General features: G+C 50.9%; 1 protein-coding gene across 1 annotated transcript in view; it reads left to right on the top strand.

Annotated features, from left to right (window-relative positions):
• Window positions 1–17,099, top strand: part of LOC138528325 (heat shock factor protein 4-like) — a 731,255-nt gene that overhangs the window by 514,146 nt on the left and 200,010 nt on the right. The gene's annotated exons all lie outside the window — the stretch shown is intronic.

Genomic DNA, 17,099 nt, shown 5'->3' with positions numbered 1-17,099 from the left:
GACCCCAAGGTTTTTAGCCTCAAAGGAGGGTGCAGGGACGGGGCCCAAGGCGGGTGGTCAGAGGGAGGGGGGAAGTGGGGAGCAGGCATCCCAATGAGGATCTGTCTGGCATTAAGGCAGATATCATTAGCAGAGCACCAGGCCTGGATGCCAGTCAGGCAGTCTGGTATGAGAGAGGAAGAGGCGGTAGGGGATGTACGCTTATAGGAGAGCTCGGTGTCGTCATCATAGCACTGGAAGAAAGGAGAGAAGGTGGAGATCAAGTGGGCTAGAGGGGAAAGTTAGATGTTGAAGAGCCACAGCAACATGATAGAGCCCTGAGGGATGTTACAGGTGAAGAGTGAGGTGGAGGAGAGGAGAGGGTCCAATTGCACTTGAGGGGGTCGATTTGAAAGGAAGAAGTTCAGCCAAGCCAGTGCACTGTCGTGATGCTTAGGGTATCACAGAGCCGATTCGCCTTATACTGCACACTGTTGTTGAGAAATATATGAAGGTTAGAGGCAGTAAAGTATACATAGCTTTCCTTGATTTAACTGAGGCATTTGCCTCAGTTGATAGGCCCCTGTTACGGAGGAAGGTATCCCAAATGTGTGTCCCCATAGGATCCAAATGGTCTCAATAGCGATCCGATGTGAGGGGGCGAACAAATAGTCTGACGATATTACAACAGATCAAGGAGCTAGACAGGTGTGTCCACTAGTGCCACTTTTATTCTCGCTTTTTCTTTATTTTTTTATTTTTTAAACTTTTGTTTATTGGCAGAAAGTGAAGACAGGTACAGTACATCATACACAGAGAGGAACAGAAATCGCATTGTCACGTTCGGGCATTACATCATGCACATACCTCACAACAGTTTGAAACATGGGGGGGAAGGCTTGACAGCCCAGAGGGGCTAGGTGCCCAGAACACCTGGTGCCCGGTCGGCCGGCTCCGACAGTGGAGTGGAGCTTCCGTCCACCTCGTTTTTGTTGTTCAAATAGCTACAAAACTCTGTCCACACATTTTTTAGGCGAGATGATGCAGGCAAGAGTACAATATATACCTCCTCGCACATTTGTACCCAGGTAAGGGCTTTCAGCCACATCTCGAAGGTAGGGGGGGAGCGGCGCTTCCAATTCTGCAATATACATCTTTTAGCAACGATTGCACTTATATTAAAAAATGTTGACATTTTTTTTGCATTTTCCCCGGACCACATTCCAAACAGCAAAGCCAGCGGGTCTGGGTCTACTGGAGACCCGATTATCTCTGAGAGAGCCCCTGTCACCTCCAGCCAGAACGTACCCAGTGCAGCACAGGACCAAAACATATGCACGTGATCTGTTGTGTGTGAACTTCGCCACTCTATGTGGCGTGTAGTAAAGCCTGTTAAGAAATTTATATTGTATGCATCGGAATCTAGCGCTAAGGGAGACTTTTCGCGTGTATGCACACATTTTGTCCCATATCTCTTCAGTAATTTCTATTTCTAACTCCCTGGCCCAAGTTTCACGTGGTTTGAGGGATATATTCCCACGTTTTTCCAGTTGCATTTTGTACAAGGAGGATAGTATGCCCCTGCCACCTGTAAAATGTGCTATATATTGGAGTTCGGGTGCGTCTGGGGGCTCATCTGGGTAGGAGGGCCACATTGCACGGACCACCGCTCTCAGCCCGAAGTATTGCAGTAGCTCAAGGGCTGAGTTGGAGTGTTCGTGCCGCCATGTTTGGGGGGTAATAAATTTACTATTTGGGAACAGGTCAGTTAGCGCGCGATATCCCAGAGCCTCCCAGTGTCGCACAAAATGCTGGTCGTACGTGGGGGAAAGTCCCGGGACCTGCCATATGGGAAGCCATTTATAATATGGATGATGGTCCTGTGTGGTGTTCAAGATCATATTCCATGCCTTGATTGTGGTGGCCACAGGGTCTGCCGGGGCATCTGACTGATATGTATGGTGTAGCACCAGGGTCATGATATTGGCCCCATCCCCTACCATTTTCTCCAGTTTGACATGTGGGGGCGGGTTCGTATGTGCGTACCAGTGCGTAGCATGTTGGGCCTGTGCCGCAATCCGATAGAGGGTCAAATCAGGGGCCGCAAAGCCTCCTTTTTCTTAGGGAGGGGTCATATGTTGCCACTTCTTGCCAACGGCACCGGAGTGCCGGAGGAACTGAGCACACGTTAAGTGGAGCTTTTTGAAATATTGCTTCCCGTGCCACACCGGCACGTTGGCAAAGATGTAGAGAAGCTTGGGGATCGCAATCATCTTGACTAGGGACAGTCTGCCCGCCAGGGTGAGTGGGAGGTTGCGCCAATTAAGCATCTTGGATTCAATGAGCCGCGCTGTCGACTCGTAGTTCTCAGCTAGTAGAGAGGTTTTTGAGAGCGATACCTGCACCACCAAGTACTTGATGCCCCCTGGGGACCAGCGTAGGGGGTATTCACATGATGGTTGTTGGGTTGCTGCGGTTAGAGGGAATATTTCAGATTTAGAGTAGTTGATCGTAAAGCCGGAGTATGTGCCTATTTTAGTTATGGCTCGGATGATCGGGTCCAATTGCGTGGAGGGGTTTCTTACATAAAGGAGTACATCATCGGCGTACAGTGAGATAATTTCCGGTGTGTCTTGTAAGCGAATACCCTTGTGAGTGTGACGATCCCTGACGTGGTCAGCCATGGGTTCAATGGCGAGTGCAAAGAGAATGGGGGAAAACGGACATCCCTGGAGGGTACCCCTGTGCAACTGAAAGTGAGAGGAGGCAATAGAGTTGGCTAGTACTCTGGTCAGTGGGCCCGTGTACAGCAGTTTTATATAGGAGATCATGTTCGGTCCCACTCCCATTTTCACCAACACAGCCCATAGATACTGCCACACGACCATATTAAATGCCTTTTGGGCATCTAGCGTGACCGCTACTGCATCCGCCGTTGGGTCAATTCTGGACATTACATTGAACAATCGGCGAATATTAAGTGCTGTAGAACAGCCAGGAACAAAGCCACTCTGGTCTTCATGGACCAGGTGGGGCATAAATGGAAGGAACCTGTGATAATTATTTTAGCAAATATTTTCGTGTCCGTGTTAATGAGAGACAGGGGCCGGTAAGAGCCACATTCGTCTAAAGCATGGGTGCACAACATACGGCCCGCGGGCCAGTTGCGGCCCGCCATGCCCTTTTGTCCGGCCCGCGAGGCACAAAGACTTTCCTAATGGAGGGCGGCCCGCGGCCGCCCTCCATTAGGAAAGTCTTTGTTGTCTTCCGGGCCGGACAAAACACTGGCCCTCATTGGCTCAGCACACACACGCACCACGTCGCTCCTACGAGCCACGTAATGCGTGTGTGCTGCACCAATGGAGGGCCAGCACTACGGCTGGCGTGGCCTGTAAGGCTTGATGCCGGAAGGCATTTCAGCCTTGCTGGCCACGCCAGCCGTAGTACGATTCCAGCGTTCCAGCTTACCTGCCTTCCAGCATTCCAGCACGTCTCCGGTAAGTGCACTGTTTGTGTTTGTGTGTGTATGTTGAGACGCGGGGGTGGGGTGTGTGTCGGATGTGTATGAATGTTTGTATTTGAATGCATTTTGTGTGTATGTTGAGATGCGGGGGTGGGGGGGTGTGTCGGATGTGTATGAATGTTTGTATTTGAATGTATTTAGTGTGTATGTTGAGATGCGGGGGTGGGGGGAGTGTGTCGGATGTGTATGAATGTTTGTATTTGAATGTATTTTGTGTGTATGCTGAGAGTCGGGGGTGGGGGGGTGTGTCGGATGTGTATGAATGTTTGTATTTGAATGCATTTTGTGTGTATGTTGAGATGCGGGGGTGGGGGGGTGTCGGATGTGTATGAATGTTTGTATTTGAATGTATTTTGTGTGTATGTTGAGATGCGGGGGTGGGGGGAGTGTGTCGGATGTGTATGAATGTTTGTATTCGAATGTATTTTGTGTGTATGTTGAGATGCGGGGGTGGGGGGGGTGTCGGATGTGTATGAATGTTTGTATTTGAATGCATTTTGTGTGTATGTTGAGATGCGGGGGTGGGGGGGTGTGTCGGATGTGTATGAATGTTTGTATTTGAATGTATTTTGTGTGTATGTTGAGATGCGGGGGTGGGGGGGTTGTCGGATGTGTATGAATGTTTTGATTTGAATGTTTTTTGTGTGCTGAGTTGGGGGGTGGGGGTTCGGGTGTGTATGGGTGCATGTTTGTGTGTGTGCTGAGTTGGGGGGTGGGGGTTCGGGTCTGTATGGGTGCTTGTTTGAGAGTGCTGATTTGGGGGGTGTGTGGGGGTTCGGGTCTTTATGGGTGCATGTTTGTGTGTGTGCTGAGTTGGGGGTGGGGGTTTGGGTCTGTATGGGTGCATGTTTGTGTGTGTGCTGAGTTGGGGGGTGGGGGGTTCGGGTCTGTATGGGTGCATGCTTGAGAGTGTGTGCTGGGGTGGGGGGTTTGGAGTTGGGGGCGTGGGGGGTTCGGGTCTTTATGGGTGCATGTTTGAGTGTGTGCTGCGTTGGGGGTGGGGGTTTGGAGTTGGGGGTTTGGGTCTTTATGGGTGCATGTTTGCGTGTGTGCTGAGTTGAGGGGTGGGGGTTTGGGTCTGTATGGGTGCATGTTTGTGTGTGTGCTGATTTGGGGGGTGGGGGTTCGGGTCTGTATGGGTGCATGCTTGAGAGTGTGTGTGCTGAGTTGGGGGGTGGGGAGTTTGGAGTTGGGGGGTGGGGGGTTCGGGTCTTTATGGGTGCATGTTTGTGTGTGTGCTGGGGTGGGGGGTTTGGAGTTGGGGGGTGGGGGTTCGGGTCTTTATGGGTGCATGCTTGTGTGTGTGCTGAGTTGAGGGGTGGGGGTTTGGGTCTGTATGGTTGCATGTTTGTGTGTGTGCTGAGTTGGGGGGTGGGGGGTTTGGAGTTGGGGGGGTGGGGGTTCGGGTCTTTATGGGTGCATGTTTGTGTGTGTGCTGAGTTGGGGGGTGGGGGTTTGGGTCTGTATGGGTGCATGTTTGTGTGTGTGCTGAGTTGGGGGGTGGGGGGTTCGGGTCTGTATGGGTGCATGCTTGAGAGTGTGTGTGCTGAGTTGGGGGGTGGGGAGTTTGGAGTTGGGGGGTGGGGGGTGCGGGTCTGTATGGGTGCATGCTTGAGAGTGTGTGTGCTGAGTTGGGGGGTGGGGGGTTTGGAGTTGGGGGGTGGGGGTTCGGGTCTGTATTGGTGCTGGTTTGTGTGTGCTGATTTGGGGGGTGGGGGTTTGGTTGGGGGTGAGGGGGCCATGGGGTGGGGGGTTTGGTTGGGGGTGAGGAGGCCATGGGGCATAGTGTTTGGTTGGGGGTGAGGGGGCCATGGGGCATAGTGTTTGGTTGGGGGTGAGGGACATGGGGCATAGTGTTTGGTTGGGGTTGAGGGGGGCCATGGGGCATAGTGTTTGGTTGGGGGGGAGGGGGGCATGGGGCATAGTGTTTGTTTGGGGGTGAGGGGGGCATGGGGCATAGTGTTTGAGGGACATGGGGCATAGTGTTTGGTTGGGGTTGAGGGTCATGGGGCAATGTGTTTGGTTGGGTGTAAGGGGGCCATGGGGCATAGTGTTTGGTTGGGGGTGAGGGGGACATGGGGCATAGTGTTTGGTTGGGGGGAGGGGGACATGGGGCATAGTGTTTGGTTGGGGGTGAGTGACATGGGGCACAGTGTTTGGTTGGGGGTGAGTGACATGGGGCATAGTGTTTGGTTGGGGGTGAGGGGGACATGGGGCATAATGTTTGGTTGGGGGTGAGGGTGGCATGGGGCATAGTATTTGGTTGGGGGTGAGGGGGGCATGGGGCATAGTGTTTGGTTGGGGGTGAGGGACATGGGGCATTTTGTTTGGTTGGGTGTAAGGGGGCCATGGGGCATAGTGTTTGGTTGGGGGTGAGGGGGACATGGGGCATAGTGTTTGGTTGGGGGTGAGGGACATGGGGCATAGTGTTTGGTTGGGGGTGAGGGGGCCATGGGGCATAGTGTTTGGTTGGGTGTGAGGGACATGGGGCATAGTGTTTGGTTAGGGGTGAGGGGGACATGGGGCATAGTGTTTGGTTGGGGGTGAGTGCCATGGGGCATAGTGTTTGGTAAGGGGTGAGGGGGACATGGGGCATAATGTTTGGTTGGGGGTGAGTGACATGGGGCATAGTGTTTGGTTGGGGGTGAGTGACATGGGGCATAGTGTTTGGTTGGGGGTTAGGGGGACATGGGGCATAATGTTTGGTTGTGGGTGAGGGGGGCATGGGGCATAGTGTTTGGTTGGGGGTGAGGGCCATGGGGCATAGTGTTTGGTTGGGGGTGAGGGACATGGGGCATAGTGTTTGGTTGGGGGTGAGGGGGGCATGGGTCATAGTGTTTGGTTGGGGGTGAGGGGGGCATGGGGCATAGTGTTTGAGGGACATGGGGCATTGTGTTTGGTTGGGGGTGAGTGCCATGGGGCATAGTGTTTGGTTGGGGGTGAGGGGGACATGGGGCATAGTGTTTGGTTGGGGGTGAGTGCCATGGGGCATAGTGTTTGGTTGGGGGTGAGGGACATGGGGCATAGTGTTTGGTTGGGGGTGAGGGCCATGGGGCATAGTGTTTGGTTGGGGGTGAGGGACATGGGGCATAGTGTTTGGTTGGGGGTGAGGGGGCCATGGGGCATAGTGTTTGGTTGGGGGTGAGGGACATGGGGCATAGTGTTTGGTTGGGGGTGAGGGGGACATGGGGCATAGTGTTTGGTTGGGGGTGAGTGCCATGGGGCATAGTGTTTGGTTGGGGGTGAGGGGGACATGGGGCATAGTGTTTGGTTGGGGGTGAGGGACATGGGGCATAGTGTTTGGTTGGGGGTGAGGGGGCCATGGGGCATAGTGTTTGGTTGGGGTTGAGGGACATGGGGCATTGTGTTTGGTTGGGTGTAAGAGGGCCATGGGGCATAGTGTTTGGTTGGGGGTGAGGGGGACATGGGGCATAGTGTTTGGTTGGGGGGGAGGGGGACATGGGGCATAGTGTTTGGTTGGGGGTGAGTGACATGGGGCATAGTGTTTGGTTGGGGGTGAGTGACATGGGCATAGTGTTTGGTTGGGGGTGAGGGGGACATGGGGCATAATGTTTGGTTGGGGGTGAGTGCCATGGGGCATAGTGTTTGGTTGGGGGTGAGGGGGACATGGGGCATAGTGTTTGGTTGGGGGTAATGGGGCCCTGAGGCATAGTGTTTGGTTGGGGGTGAGGGGGACATGGGGCATAGTGTTTGGTTGGGGGTGAGGGGGACATGGGGCATAGTGTTTGGTTGGGGGTAAGGGGGCCCTGGGGCATAGTGTTGCACTCCAAGAGTGAACCCAATAATAAAGCTAAAACAGGCACAGTTAGGAGATGTTCATCTTTGGCTTTTTGAGGAAACCTGACTCAACGAAGGCCATACTCCTCTTGGGCAACCCAAATAGCAAACTGTAGCAGTCCAAAATAACGGCATGTCCAATCTAGGGTCAATAAAATATATGTAAGTTAATTAAACAGGCGAGATACAATAACTAAATAGAAATAAATTATAACAATGGAAAATGTGTAGTACAAAATGTGAGTTTGAAATGCAAATAAAAATCGTTACCCCTCAAAAACATTCTTTTTCCATGTGTTTAGTACAACTTGGGGGTTTAAAAAGCCTCCTGTCACGCCCCGCCTACCGCCCCGCCCACATTTACTTTTCGGCCCACTATAGCCCTCATGTAAGGTACTTTCGGCCCTCTGTCAAAATCAGTTGTGCACCCCTGGTCTAAAGGTTTCCCCGGTTTGGTAAGGACGGTGATTAGGGCTTCCCGCAGAGAGGGAGGGAGGGTGGCTAGCCGGAGCGATTCGGTCCAGACCCCGTGCAGTATGGGAGCAAGGATAGCAACATGTCCCCTATAGAACTTGGACGTGAGGCCATCAGGGCCCGGGTTTTATTCTTCGGGAGGTCAGAAATTACCTGGACTATCTCCTCTATGGTGAACGGGGAATCCAGTTGTTCCTTAGTGCTTTGGGAGATAAGAGTCATAGGGATGCATTCTAACAAGTCATCCAGGTCGTGAGCGTTGTGTTCCAGCTGGGGGCCGTATAGGCTGGCATAAAAACTTGCGAAGGTGTCAGTAATGGCTTGGTCCGACCAGTGTCGCTGGCCTTGCTCGCCCAGAATGCTCCCATTGTCCAGTTAAGTAAGGAAAGCATGCGTCTGGAGAGAATTTAGAGCATCTTCCGCCTGGTGAGGTCAGGGTCTCTGTGGAGGCTGTTTGTAGATTATTAAAACGAGCAATACGGCGGGCAGGCCGCTATTAGCACAAATAGATGACAAGAATGTAGGCAGACCTGCATGTGCGGATGGAGTGAGTCAAGACCCGTTTGTGGGTTGGAGAGGTATGAATTTAATCTGCACATTTAAGGGACGAAAGCAGGGTAATATAAACTCTGACAAGAGAGCTTTTGTGAGAGACCTATCTACTATTTGGATGTAAACGATATAGCTTGCAAAATCTTCTCTACAGTGAGGATCCTCTCTGACTGTATGTCTTGTGGGCGGTGCATTTTGCAGATTAATTTTAGGAACCCCTTCATTAGATTATGCATTTTAAATTGCAAGGAAGCGCTAGGAGCAAGAGGTATTACTGTGCACGAGGACCATCACTGCAAGATATGCCACCTACACAATGCTTGGCACATACCAAATGTAAGATCTACTCTACCGCAGACGGTTCAGGTGGACCCGTGTGTAAATCAAACAGCTTTGTCTACTAGGGGCTCGCTGCTAAACTGTTCAAGAATTGAACTTGAGCACTTGCTGAAGGAGAACTATGCATATATCCCCATCTCGTTCCAGGCTGTGGGGAGCTTATATTGATGTGTAGACCATGTACCACCATATCATCTCAAATGGAGCAGGCTCGGGGATGGGGGGGTGCAGCATGATCTTGATTGCTTGAGTCGAGTAGAAAGGGTAAAAGATACTCATCAACAGGGAGGGCTAAGGGTCAGGGGGACCACTTGAATTCAGGTAGTCTGAGGCTGATCAGCTGGAACATAGGGGGTTTAAAGAATAAAGCATACAATGTGGGGCCGATACATGGCTAAGCTCATTTGACATGATTTGCCCGCAAGAAACCTGGTTAGAGGATGATCTCATTGTCAGAGACCTACTCCCAGGTTTCAAAAATGTTTGTAATGAAGGCTATCAGATCTCCCAAAGGCAGATGGAGAAGGGGGCTGGCCACAATGGTGCATAATCCCCTGCCAGATCTGATGATGAAGTACACACAGTCTAATGCCATAATATAAAAATGGACATCTTCAAGACAAACCCAAGGGCCAAATTGCTCCTCTCAGTAAGAAATATATGTAACCTGCCAAAATAATCTTACTGATGTAAGCATGACTGGGAAGGAACCCCACTCTTAAAACCTCTGGATGTTCCACCAGAGGCTATTGTGATGCTACTAGGGGATTTTAATGTCAGATTTGGGACCGACACGCCACAAATTGATTTTGACTAGTCCCCAGCAGACCTTTTAGGCATACCAATCAGGAATTTATCCAACCCAACTTATGATGCGAGAGGTAAGGCCATTGCTCAAACCATGCACTCCCACCATCTAGTGGAACTAATCGGCCACTGTAGCGAGGATAAGCCATCAAAACATACATATAGGCTGGGCGGTAAGAGATCAGTTATTGGCACCGCTATAGTGGACTGTTTATCCTTCAATAAGGTAAAACCATTTGAGATACTGGAGAGGGCAGAGAGTGACCATAACCCATTGGCAGTGGAATGGCACCTGGGGGGAGAAAAATTGTAGCCACCGTCAGATGATGAGGATGAAGTACTAAATTGCTGAATGAGAACAATCAAGGAAGGATCATATCTCAGTTTGAACATCTTATGTGTTGCATCGGAGGTAAGTCATTGGCGCCCGCAGCAAAGTCACATAACATGAAAGCAAGAGAGGCAGGAGATGCTGCCTGGTTTGATGCTGAGTGCATATACGCAAAGTGGCTATTAAATCAGGATGCAAGGGAAGGTACACCTAAGGCCACAGACCGATATGGAAAAAAACGTGCATACAAAAAGCTACTTAAAGACAAAAAATGCCAGCACATAGAAAAACAATGGAACCAATTAGACAGAGCAGTACAGGAGAACAATGCCAAGGTGTTCTGGAGGCTGGTGGCAAAAGGATTTGGACAAAATAAGGAAGGGGATATTGGCTCCATTCCTCCAGCCAACTGGATAGAACACTTTCGTCTAAATAATCAGGAGGCAGAGCTTCCACAGGTTAAAATGAAAGCCCAAAAGCAGGCAGAGTGATTAGCTTTTGCTCAAGAAGAAATGAAGACATATATTTCTACGTTAAAAACAGGCAAAGCGGCTGGCCCATGGGGTGAGACCAGAAATCCTTGTTTGGATGTTAGAATGGTGGGCACCGATGTTGACACACGTTTTTAATGTAATCCAGGGGTGTTGCTAGGTCTGGAAAAGACCCAGGGCTACGCTGATGTCGGAACTGTCGGGACTGGGGGCTAGCTAGCCTTTTGGTTGTTGCTCCTGAGATTCTATCCGGGGCTACAACCAAAGGACCAGGGGCTATAGTCCCCTTAGCCCCCCCTAGCAACGCCTCTGATGTTATCGCTTTAGAGAGGATTTGCCAAAGCTCATGGAACATGAGTTTATTAATCCCGGTTTTCAAAAAAGGTAAGGTGGCAGATTCCCACTGCTATCGTTAAATATCTTTACTTGACATCTCGAGTAAGATATTCACAGGCTGCTCGGCTGCTAAGCTACAGGGTTGAGCCTTGGATAATAATGATATGATATAGCATTCATAACGCGCCTATACACAAGTGTTTCAAGGCACAACAAGGCAAGGGAGTGGGAACAGAGGGAAGACAGAGACAACGATCTTACTAGGCCAGGTGACATTGAGATCGTGCAAGTGCAGGGGAAGGGGGAAATGGGAAAAGTGCGGGGGGAAGAGGATGGGGCGGTGCAGTACATGGGATGGACAGTAAAAAATAAATAAAAAATAAATAAATAGAATAAATAAAAGCAATAAGTCAAAAGTGTGCCAGCTAGTGGCAAGTGAAAGGGTAAGTGCAGACATCTGGTGTCAAGAGCTGGTAGGGGACTGTAGGGATACAGAAAACAGTCCCCAAGTGCAGGGGTTGCCAGGGAGGCAGTGCAGGCGTGCAACTGGCAGGGGAGGGGACCTGGAGCCGAGATCAGAGGGTGACCAGGTAACCATTGCTGTTTCAGTTTCAGCCAGGAGTTCAGCAAGGGAGAGGAGAGAAAGCAGAAGCAAAGAGGAAGGTTTTGAGGTGCTTCCGGAACCGGTTCTCAAGTTTCAGGGAGGCAGGGAGGCTGCTCCAGAGGGAGGCCCCAGCCGAAGAAAGAGATCTACCACCAACTGGTTGCTTGGAGAAGCGATTGACCCTGAGGGAGTTGGAGGCGGATGAGCGAAGAGCTCCAGAAGGAAGATATTTAGGAAGAGAGAGTTGAAGGTATTGAGGGCCCAGGCCCCAGAAGGCCTTGTGGACAATGCAGAGAGATTTGAACTTAATCCTCGCAGCCACTGGGAGCCAGTGCAGAGATTTCAGTTCTAGAGAGGTAAGATACTTGACAGCCAGGTGGGCTTCAGGAAAGGTTTCTGCACATTGGATCAATGCCTTTATTTTTATTTTACTGGACATTTATATGGCGCATGTAGACAAGTGTTTCCAGACGCCACAAGAAACAAAGTAGTGGGGGCATAGGAAAAAACAGTAACAATAGTACTAGGTCCTGTGTCATTCTTACCGTGCAAGTGCAGATACAAAACGTGCAGGGGGGGGGTGGAGGTAGACGTGAAGGGATTATGAGGTGGGGGAAGGGGAGAAGTGCAGCAGGGGGGGGGACAAGGGGATGAGTAAGTGCTGAGGGGAGCCATGTAGACAAGTGCCAGGGAAAGGGGGAGGAAAGAGTAAGTGTGATGGACTGGGTGGACCAGGTTCAGGTTAGTCCGGGAAGTGCTGATAAGGGATGCTAGGGGGACACTGGTCAAGGAGGGCCTGGCCCCTGTAAAACTCATAAGGGACCAGGCTCCAGTCATAGCGGCATAAGGGCATTAGCAAGGGAGGGGGAGAGGGAAGGAGGAGAAAAGGTAGGTCTTGAGAAGTTTCCAGAACTTAAGAAGATCCGACTCAAGTCTGAGGGGAGCAGGGAGGCCATTCCAGAGGGCGGCTCTGGCCAAGGAGAGGGATCTACCTCCTACCTTCTGCTTGGATTAACTTCTGACCTGCAGAGAGTTGGAGTTAGAGGACCGAATAACACTAGTAGGGGGAGAGAAAGCTAGTTGTAGACAGATCACAGGCCCCAGACAGCCTTATGGATGATGCAGAGGGTCTTAAATTTGATCCTTGCGGTCACCGGGAGCCAGTGGAGAGATTTAAGGACTGGAGAGATACGGTCCCTGGGCTTGAGGCCAAAGTTAAGTCTTGCTGTCCCATTCTGGATTAGTTGAAGAGGGCGGAGGGAGGAAAGAGGCATATTGACGAAGAGGCTGTTGCAGTAGACCAACCTAGCGAGAACCAGAGCTCTGGAGACATTGAGCTTCTGGGGAAGGTGAGGAAAGGGAGAATGCCTTTTAGTGCAGCAATAACTTGGACTTCTTGGCAAGGCCGGTGATGTGCGGAGAGAAGGAGAGTATGGAATCAAAGATGACCCCAAGGTTTTTAGCCTCAAACGAGGGTGCAGGGACGGGGCCCAAGGAGGGTGTTCAGAGGGAGGGGGGAAGTGGGGAGCAGGCATCCCAATGAGGATCTGTCTGGCATTAAGGCAGATATCATTAGCAGAGCACCAGGCCTGGATGCCAGTCAGGCCGTCTGGTATGAGAGAGGAAGAGGCGGTAGGGGATGTAAGCTTATAGGAGAGCTTGGTGTCGTCATCATAGCACTGGAAGAGAGGAAAGAAGGTGGAGATCAAATGGGCTAGAGGGGAAAGTTAGATGTTGAAGAGCCACAGCAACATGATAGAGCCCTGAGGGATGTTACAAGTGAAGAGTGAGGTGGAGGAGAGGAGAGGGTCCAATTGCACTTGAGGGGGTCGATTTGAAAGGAAGAAGTTCAGCCAAGCCAGTGCACTGTCGTGATGCTTAGGGTATCACAGAGCCGATTCGCCTTATACTGCACACTGTTGTTGAGAAATATATGAAGGTTAGAGGCAGTAAAGTATACGTAGCTTTCCTTGATTTAACTGAGGCATTTGCCTCAGTTGATAGCTCCCTGTTATGGAGGAAGGTATCCCAAATGTGTGTCCCCCTAGGATCCAAATGGTCTCAATAGCGATCCGATGTGAGGGGGCGAACATATAGTCTGACGATATTACAACAGATCAAGGAGCTAGACAGGTGTGTCCACTAGTGCCACTTTTGTTCTCGCTTTTTCTTTATTTTTTTATTTTTTTAACTTTTGTTTATTGGCAGAAAGTGAAGACAGGTACAGTACATCATACACAGAGAGGAACAGAAATCGCATTGTCACTTTCGGGCATTACATCATGCACATACCTCACAACAGTTTGAAACATGGGGGGGAAGGCTTGACAGCCCAGAGGGGCTAGGTGCCCAGAACACCTGGTGCCGGGTGGGCCGGCTCCGACAGTGGAGTGGAGCTTCCGTCCACCTCGTTTTTGTTGTTCAAATAGCTACAAAACTCTGTCCACACATTTTTTGGGCGAGATGATGCAGGCAAGAGTACAATATATACCTCCTCGCACATTTGTACCCAGGTAAGGGCTTTCAGCCACATCTCGAAGGTAGGGGGGCAGCGGCGCTTCCAATTCTGCAATATACATCTTTTAGCAACGATTGCACTTATATTAAAAAATGTTGACATTTTATTTGCATTTTCCCCGGACCACATTCCAAACAGCAAAGCCAGCGGGTCCGGGTCTACTGGAGACCCGATTATCTCTGAGAGAGCCCCTGTCACCTCCAGCCAGAACGTACCCAGTGCAGCACAGGACCAAAACATATGCCCGTGATCTGCCTCCCCGAAGTTACATCTCGGGCAGGTGTGGGAAGGGTTGTGTGTGAACTTCGCCACTCTATGTGGCGTGTAGTAAAGCCTGTTAAGAAATTTATATTGTATGCATCGGAATCTAGCGCTAAGGGAGACTTTTCGCGTGTATGCACACATTTTGTCCCATATCTCTTCAGTAATTTCTATTTCTAACTCCCTGGCCCAAGTTTCACGTGGTTTGAGGGATGTATTCCCACGTTTTTCCAGTTGCATTTTGTACAAGGAGGATAGTATGCCCCTGCCACCTGTAAAATATGCTATATATTAGAGTTCGGGTGCGTCTGGGGGCTCATCTGGGTAGGAGGGCCACATTGCACGGACCACCACTCTCAGCCTGAAGTATTGCAGTAGCTCAAGGGCTGAGTTGGAGTGTTCGGGCCGCCATGTTTGGGGGGTAATAAATTTACTATTTGGGAACAGGTCAGTTAGCGCTCGATATCCCAGAGCCTCCCAGTGTCGCACAAAATGCTGGTCGTACGTGGGGGAAAGTCCCGGGAACTGCCATATGGGAAGCCATTTATAATATGGATGATGGTCCTGTGTGGTGTTCAAGATCTTATTCCATGCCTTGATTGTGGCGGCCACAGGGTCTGCCGGGGCATCTGACTGATATGTATGGTGTAGCACCAGGGTCATGATATTGGTCCCATCCCCTACCATTTTCTCCAGTTTGACATGTGGGGGCGGGTTCGTATGTGCGTACCAGTGCGTAGCATGTTGGGCCTGTGCCGCAATCCGATAGAGGGTCAAATCATTGGCCGCAAAGCCTCTTTTTTCGTAGGGAGGGGTCATATGTTGCCACTTCTTGCGAACGGCACCGGAGTGCCGGAGGAACTGAGCACACATTAAGTGGAGCTTTGTGAAATATTGCTTCCCGGGCCACACCGGCACGTTGGCAAAGGTGTAGAGAAGCTTGGGGATCGCAATCATCTTGACTAGGAACAGTCTGCCCGCCAGGGACAGTGGGAGGTTGCACCAATTAAGCATCTTGGATTCAATGAGCCGCGCTGTCGACTCGTAGTTCTCAGCCAGTAGAGAGGCTTTTGAAAGCGATACCTGCACCCCCAAGTACTTGATGCATCCTGGGGACCAGCGCAGGGGGTATTCACATGATGGTTGTTGGGTTGCTGCGGTTAGAGGGAATATTTCAATTTAGAGTAGTTGATCGTAAAGCCGGAGTATGTGCCTATTTTAGTTATGGCTCGGATGATCGGGTCCAAGTGCGTGAAGGGGTTTCTTACATAAAGGAGTACATCATCGGCGTACAGTGAGATAATTTTCGGTGTGTCTTGTAAGCGAATACCCTTGTGAGTGTGACGATCCCTGACGTGGTCAGCCATGGGTTCAATGGCGAGTGCGAAGAGAATGGGGGAAAACGGACATCCCTGGTGGGTACCCCTGTGCAACTGAAAGGGAGAGGAGGCACTAGAGTTGGCTAGTACTCTGGCCAGTGGGCCCGTGTACAGCAGTTTTATATAGGAGATCATGTTCGGTCCCACTCCCATTTTCACCAACACAGCCCATAGATACTGCCACGAGACCATATCAAATGCCTTTTGGGCATCTAGCGTGACCGCTACTGCATCCGCCTTTGGGTCAATTCTGGACATTAGATTGAACAATCGGCGAATATTAAGTGCTGTAGAACGGCCAGGAACAAAGCCACTCTGGTCCTCATGGACCAGGTGGGGCATAAATGGAAGGAACCTGTGATAATTATTTGAGCAAATATTTTCGTGTCCGTGTTAATGAGAGACAGGGGCCGGTAAGAGCCGCATTCAGCAAATATTTTCGTGTCCGTGTTAATGAGAGACAGGGGCCAGTAAGAGCCGCATTCGTCTAAAGGTTTCCCCGGTTTGGTAAGGACGGTGATTAGGGCTTCCCGGAGAGAGGGGGGGAGGGTGGCTAGCCGGAGCGATTCGGTCCAGACCCTGTGCAGTATGGGAGCAAGGATAGCAACATGTCCCCTATAGAACTTGGACGTGAGGCCATCAGGGCCCGGGGCTTTATTCTTCGGGAGGTCAGAAATTACCTGGACTATCTCCTCCATGGTGAACGGGGTATCCAGTTGTTCCTTAGTGCTTTGGGAGATAAGAGTCATAGGGATGCGTTCTAACAAGTCATCCAGGTCGTGAGCGTTGTGTTCCAGCTGGGGGGCGCATAGGCTGGCATAAAAACTTGCAAAGGTGTCAGTAATGGCTTGGTCCGACCAGTGTCGCTGGCCTTGCTCGTCCAGAATGCTATCTATCCGGGATCTACCCCCTTCCGCGTACACTAGTTTCGGGCAGCCACGGGTCGAGCAAAGTACCGTACCTCGCTCAGGGCATGGAGTTCAAAGAGTTCCAGTTCCGTCCTAATTTTCGCTAGGGTTGCCGGAGCAGCCGCAGAGGCATGTTCTTGTTCTAAGGTTTTAAGTTTCTTTTCGGAACTAGTTAGGGCCTGCCTTATGGCCTTGAGAACCCCGGCCTCCCTTGAGATGCACATTCCCCTGATGTATACTTTGAATGCTTCCCATCGGGTCCCCTCAGGTGTGTCCTGCGCATTGTTGTTCTCGAAGAAAGTGTGTATATCCGACAGGATGTCCGCTTTAAAGACAATGTCAGATAGGGCCTCAGATTTAAAGCGCCAGAGTGTTCCCAAGTTGAATCTGTAGTAGCACGGCGGAGTGATCAGAGAGCGTGCGTGGGAGTATCACAACGTCTTTCACCCTACCCACCAGGCACCCAGAAAGAAGGAACACATCTATTCTCGAGGAGCTGTCATGTACTGTAGAATAAAAGGTATAGGCCCTCATTACAAGTCAGGCATTAAGGGTTTAACGGCGCCGTCGGCGCCGTTAACCCTTAACGCCTGATTCATACTTTAACGCCTGCTTTTTGCAGGCGTTAAAGTCCAAGGCGCTAAGCGACCTTGGTGCTAATTACGGCACCGTAATTTACCGTGGCGTAATTAGCGCCTTCCCCATCCCCATTATGCCCTATGGGGCAAAAATGGGAATGGGGAAGGGCAAATGGTGAATGGGGAATTACCGCCCCACTCACCTTGGAATGGGGCGGTAA

This window comes from Ambystoma mexicanum, chromosome 1q (assembly GCF_040938575.1).
Source record: "Ambystoma mexicanum isolate Mex_15411 chromosome 1q, UKY_AmexF1_1, whole genome shotgun sequence".
Classification (NCBI taxonomy): Eukaryota; Metazoa; Chordata; class Amphibia; order Caudata; family Ambystomatidae; genus Ambystoma; species Ambystoma mexicanum.
This window is presented reverse-complemented; position numbering and strand designations above follow the sequence as displayed.